Below are 5000 nucleotides of genomic sequence, written 5' to 3' on the forward strand. Positions count from 1 at the left end.
GTTTGGCTGTAGGTTCTCAAAAACATTAACTTTAGACCTCTATTACTTCTTAACTCAAGTAAATTCATTGATAAGTTGAAAAAATTAAATTTAAAATGTAATAGAAAAGAATGTTATGGCAGTATAAAATTACCTACAGCACCTGGTAATCCCAGGTGGTCTCCCATCCAAGTACTAACCAGGCCCAACACTGCCTAGCTTCCAAGTTCAGACGAGATTGGGCATGTCCAGTGTGGTTTGGCTGTAGGTGCTCAAAAACATTAACTTTAGACCTCTTTTACTTCTTAACTCAAGTAAATTCAATGATAAGTTGAAAAATGAAATGTAAAATGTAATAGAAAAGAATGTTATGGCAGTATAAAATTACCTACAGCACCTAGTATTCCCAGGTGGTCTCCCATCCAAGTACTAACCAGGCCCAACATTGCATAGCTTCCAAGATCAGACGAGATTGGGCATGTCTAGTGTGGTTTGGCTGTAGGTGCTCAAAACCATTAACTTTAGACCTCTTTTACTTCTTAACTCAAGTAAATTCATTGATAAGTTGAAAAAATGAAATGTAGAATGTAATAGAAAAGAATGTTATGGCAGTATAAAATTACCTACAGCACCTGGTATTCCCAGGTGGTCTCCCATCCAAGTACTAACCAGGCCCAACACTGCATAGCTTCCAAGATCAGATGAGATTGGGCATGTCCAGTGTGGTTTGGCTGTAGGTGCTCTAAAACATTAACTTTAGACCTCTTTTACTTCTTAACTCAAGTAAATTCAATGATAAGTTGAAAAATTAAATGTAAAATGTAATAGAAAAGAATGTTATGGCAATATAAAATTACCTACAGCACCTGGTATTCCCAGTGGTCTCCCATCGAAATAATATCCAGGCCCAACACTGCATAGCTTCCAAGATCAGACGAGATTGGGCATGTCAAGTGTGGTTTGGCTGTAGGTGCTCAAAAACATTAACTTTAGACCTCTTTTACTTCTTAACTCAAGTAAATTCAATGATAAGTTGAAAAATTAAATGTAAAATGTAATAGAAAAGAATGTTATGGCAGTATAAAATTACCTACAGCAACTGGTATTCCCAGGTGTTCTCCCATCCAAGTACTAACCAGGCCCAACACTGCATAGCTTCCAAGATCAGATGAGATTGGGCATGTCCAGTGTGGTTTGGCTGTAGGCGCTCAAAGACATTAACTTTAGACTTCTTTTACTTCTTAACTCAAATACATTCAATGATAAGTTGAAAAATGAACTGTAAAATGTAATAGAAAAGAATGTTATGGCAGTATAAAATTACCTGCAGCACCTAGTATTCCCAGGTGGTCTCCTATCTAAGTACTAACCAGGCCCAACACTGCATAGCTTCCAAGATCAGACGAGATTTGGCATGTCCAGTGTGGTTTGGCTGTAGGTGCTCAAAAACATTAACCTTAGACCTCTTTTACTTCTTAACTCAAGTAAATTCAATGATAAGTTGAAAAATTAAATGTAAAATTTAATAGAAAAGAATGTTATGGCAGTATAAAATTACCTACAGCTCCTGGTATTCCCAGGTGGTCTCACATCCAAGTACTAACCAGGCCCAACACTGCATAGCTTCCAAGATCAGACGAGATTGGGCATGTCCAGTGTGGTTTGGCTGTAGGTGCTCAAAAACATTAACTTTAGACCTCTGTTACTTCTTAACTCAAGTAAATTCATTGATAAGTTGAAAAAATTAAATTTAAAATGTAATTGAAAAGAATGTTATGGCAGTATAAAATTACCTACAGCACCTGGTAATCCCAGGTGGTCTCCCATCCAAGTACTAACCAGGCCCAACACTGCCTAGCTTCCAAGTTCAGACAAGATTGGGCATGTCCAGTGTGGTTTGGCTGTAGGTGCTCAAAAACATTAACTTTAGACCTCTTTTACTTCATAACTCAAGTAAATTCAATGATAAGTTGAAAAATGAAATGTAAAATGTAATAGAAAAGAATGTTATGGCAGTATAAAATTACCTACAGCACCTAGTATTCCCAGGTGGTCTCCCATCCAAGTACTAACCAGGCCCAACACTGCATAGCTTCCAAGATCAGACGAGATTGGGCATGTCTAGTGTGGTTTGGCCGTAGGTGCTCAAAACCATTAACTTTAGACCTCTTTTACTTCTTAACTCAAGTAAATTCATTGATAAGTTGAAAAAATGAAATGTAGAATGTAATAGAAAAGAATGTTTTGGCTGTCTAAAATTCCCTACAGCACCTGGTATTCCAAGGTGGTCTCCCATCCAAGTCCAAACCAGGCCCAACACTGCATAGCTTCCAAGATCAGACGAGATTGGGCATGTCCAGTGTGGTTTGGCTGTAGGTGCTCAAAAGCATTAAATTTAGACCTCTATTACTTCTTAACTCAAGTAAATTCATTGTTAAGTTGAAAAAATTAAATGTAAAATGTAATAGAAAAGAATGTTCTGGCAGTATAAAATTACCTACAGTTCCTGGTATTCCTAGGTGGTCTCCCATCCAAGTACTTACCAGGCCCAACACTGCATAGCTTCCAAGAACAGACGAGATTGGGCATGTCCACTGTGGTTTGGCTGTAGGTGCTCAAAAGCTTTAAATTTAGACCTCTTTTACTTCTTAACACAAGTAAATTCATTGATAAGTTGAAAAAATTTAATGTAAAATGTAATAGAAAAGAATGTTATGGCAGTTTAAAATTACCTACAGCACCTGGGATTCCTAGGTAGTCACCCATCCAAGTACTAACCAGTCCCAACACTGCATAGCTTCCAAGATCAGACGAGATTGGGCATGTCCAGTGTGGTTTGGCTGAAGGTGCTCAAAAACATTAACTTTAGACCTCTTTTACTTCTTAACTCAAGTAAATTCAATGATAAGTTGAAAAATGAAATGTAAAATGTAATAGAAAAGAATGTTATGGCAGTATAAAATTACCTACAGCACCTGGTATTCCCAGGTGGTCGCCCATCTAAGTACTAAGCAGGCCCAACACTGCATAGCTTCCAAGATCAGACGAAATTGGGCATGTCCAGTGTGGTTTGGCTGTAGGTACTCAAAAACATTAACTTTAGACCTCTTTTACTTCTTAACTCAAGTAAATTCATTGATAAGTTGAAAAAATCAAATGTATAATGTAATAGAAAAGACTGTTATGGCAGTATAAAATTACCTACAGCACCTGGTATTCCCAGGTGGTTTCCCATCCAAGTACTAACCAGGCCCAACACTGCATAGCTTCCAAGATCAGACGAGATTGGGCTTGTCCAGTGTGGTTTGTCTGAAGGTGCTCAAAAACATTAACTTTAGACCTCTTTTACTTCTTAACTCAAGTAAATTCAATGATAAGTTGAAAAATGAAATGTAAAATGTAATAGAAAAGAATGTTCTGGCAGTATAAAATTACCTACAGCACCTGGTATTCCCAGGTGGTCGCCCATCTAAGTACTAACCAGGCCCAACACTGCATAGCTTCCAAGATCAGACGAGATTGGGCATGTCCAGTGTGGTTTGGCTGTAGGTACTCAAAAACATTAACTTTAGACCTCTTTTACTTCTTAACTCAAGTAAATTCATTGATAAGTTGAAAAAATCAAATGTAAAATGTAATAAAAAAGAATGATTTTGGCTGTCTAAAATTACCTACAGCACCTGGTATTCCCAGGTGGTCTCCCATCCAAGTACAAACCAGGCCCAACACTGCATAGCTTCCAAGATCAGATGAGATTGGGCATGTCCAGTGTGGTTTGACTGTAGATGCTCAAAATCATTAACTTTAGACCTCTATTACTTCTTAACTCAAGTAAATTCATTGATAAGTTGAAAAAATTAAATGTAAAATGTAATAGAAAAGAATGTTATGGCAGTATAAAATTACCTACTGCACCTGGTTTTCCCAGGTGGTCTCCGATCCAAGTTCTGACCATACCCAACACTGCATAGCTACCAAGATAAGACGAGATTGGGCATGTCCAGTGTGGATTGGCTGTAGGTGCTCAAAAGTATTAACTTTAGACCTCTATTACTTCTTAACTCAAGGAAATTCATTGATAAGTTGAAAAAATTAAATGTAAAATGTAATAGAAAAGAATGTTCTGGCAGTATAAAATTACCTACAGCTCCTGGTATTCCAGGTGGTCTCCCATCCAAATACTAACCAGGCCCAACACTGCATAGCTTCCAAGATCAGATGAGATTGGGCATGTCCACTGTGGTTTGGCTGTAGGTACTCAAAAGCTTTAAATTTAGACCGCTTTTACTTCTTAACTCAAGTAAATTCAATGATAAGTTGAAAAAATTAAATGTAAAATGTAATAGAAAAGAATGTTATGGCAGTATAAAATTACCTACAGCACCTGGTATTCCCAGGTGGTCTCCCATCCAAGTACTAACCAGGCCCAACACTGCACAGCTTCCAAGATCAGACGAGATTGGGCATGTCCAGTGTGGTTTGGCTGTAGGTGCTCAAAAACATTAACTTTAGACCTCTATTACTTCTTAACTCAAGTAAATTCATTGATAAGTTGAAAAAATTAAATGTAAAATGTAATAGAAAAGACTGTTATGGCAGTATAAAATTACCTACAGCACCTGGTATTCCCAGGTGGTCTCCCATCCAAGTACTAACCAGGCCCAACACTGCATAGCTTCCAAGATCAGACGAGATTGGGCATGTTCAGTGTGGTTTGGCTGTAGGTGCTCAAAGACATTAACTTTAGACTTCTTTTACTTCTTAACTCAAGTAAATTCAATGATAAGTTGAAAAATGAAATGTAAAATGTAATAGAAAAGAATGTTATGGCTGCATAAAATTACCTACAGCACCTGGTATTCCCAGGAGGTCTCCCATCCAAGTACTAACCAGGCACAACACTGCATAGCTTCCAAGATCAGACGAGATTGGGCATGTCCAGTGTGGTTTGGCAGTAGGTGCTCAAAAACATTAACTTTAGATCTCTATTACTTCTTAACTCAAGTAAATTCATTGATAAG

General features: G+C 37.6%; 3 non-coding genes and 18 pseudogenes across 3 annotated transcripts; all 21 read right to left on the minus strand.

Moving 5' to 3' along the window:
- The window catches only part of LOC148466923 (5S ribosomal RNA), a 119-nt pseudogene extending 105 nt beyond the window's left edge, over positions 1–14 (minus strand).
- A 116-nt stretch (positions 15–130) lies between these two features.
- LOC148466924 (5S ribosomal RNA) lies at positions 131–249 on the minus strand (annotated as a pseudogene).
- A 115-nt stretch (positions 250–364) lies between these two features.
- LOC148466925 (5S ribosomal RNA) lies at positions 365–483 on the minus strand (annotated as a pseudogene).
- A 116-nt stretch (positions 484–599) lies between these two features.
- Positions 600–718, minus strand: LOC148466926 (5S ribosomal RNA). The gene has a single exon (XR_015874273.1). It is a non-coding gene; the product is annotated as a 5S ribosomal RNA (ribosomal RNA).
- A 115-nt stretch (positions 719–833) lies between these two features.
- On the minus strand, positions 834–951 carry LOC148466927 (5S ribosomal RNA; annotated as a pseudogene).
- A 115-nt stretch (positions 952–1066) lies between these two features.
- Positions 1067–1185, minus strand: LOC148466928 (5S ribosomal RNA; annotated as a pseudogene).
- A 115-nt stretch (positions 1186–1300) lies between these two features.
- LOC148466929 (5S ribosomal RNA) lies at positions 1301–1419 on the minus strand (annotated as a pseudogene).
- Positions 1420–1534: 115 nt separating this feature from the next.
- On the minus strand, positions 1535–1653 carry LOC148466930 (5S ribosomal RNA; annotated as a pseudogene).
- Positions 1654–1769: 116 nt separating this feature from the next.
- LOC148466931 (5S ribosomal RNA) lies at positions 1770–1888 on the minus strand (annotated as a pseudogene).
- Positions 1889–2003: 115 nt separating this feature from the next.
- LOC148466932 (5S ribosomal RNA) lies at positions 2004–2122 on the minus strand (annotated as a pseudogene).
- Positions 2123–2238: 116 nt separating this feature from the next.
- Positions 2239–2357, minus strand: LOC148466933 (5S ribosomal RNA; annotated as a pseudogene).
- Positions 2358–2473: 116 nt separating this feature from the next.
- LOC148466934 (5S ribosomal RNA) lies at positions 2474–2592 on the minus strand (annotated as a pseudogene).
- A 116-nt stretch (positions 2593–2708) lies between these two features.
- Positions 2709–2827, minus strand: LOC148466935 (5S ribosomal RNA; annotated as a pseudogene).
- Positions 2828–2942: 115 nt separating this feature from the next.
- Positions 2943–3061, minus strand: LOC148466936 (5S ribosomal RNA; annotated as a pseudogene).
- Positions 3062–3177: 116 nt separating this feature from the next.
- Positions 3178–3296, minus strand: LOC148466937 (5S ribosomal RNA; annotated as a pseudogene).
- Positions 3297–3411: 115 nt separating this feature from the next.
- LOC148466938 (5S ribosomal RNA) lies at positions 3412–3530 on the minus strand. The gene has a single exon (XR_015873710.1). It is a non-coding gene; the product is annotated as a 5S ribosomal RNA (ribosomal RNA).
- Positions 3531–3647: 117 nt separating this feature from the next.
- On the minus strand, positions 3648–3766 carry LOC148466939 (5S ribosomal RNA; annotated as a pseudogene).
- A 351-nt stretch (positions 3767–4117) lies between these two features.
- On the minus strand, positions 4118–4235 carry LOC148466940 (5S ribosomal RNA; annotated as a pseudogene).
- Positions 4236–4351: 116 nt separating this feature from the next.
- LOC148466941 (5S ribosomal RNA) lies at positions 4352–4470 on the minus strand (annotated as a pseudogene).
- Positions 4471–4586: 116 nt separating this feature from the next.
- Positions 4587–4705, minus strand: LOC148466942 (5S ribosomal RNA). The gene has a single exon (XR_015873350.1). It is a non-coding gene; the product is annotated as a 5S ribosomal RNA (ribosomal RNA).
- A 115-nt stretch (positions 4706–4820) lies between these two features.
- On the minus strand, positions 4821–4939 carry LOC148466943 (5S ribosomal RNA; annotated as a pseudogene).
- Between the last annotated feature and the right edge of the window lie 61 nt (positions 4940–5000).

Source organism: Taudactylus pleione, unplaced genomic scaffold, assembly GCF_031769625.1.
Source record: "Taudactylus pleione unplaced genomic scaffold, aTauple2 ptg000967l, whole genome shotgun sequence".
NCBI classification, from domain to species: domain Eukaryota; kingdom Metazoa; phylum Chordata; class Amphibia; order Anura; family Myobatrachidae; genus Taudactylus; species Taudactylus pleione.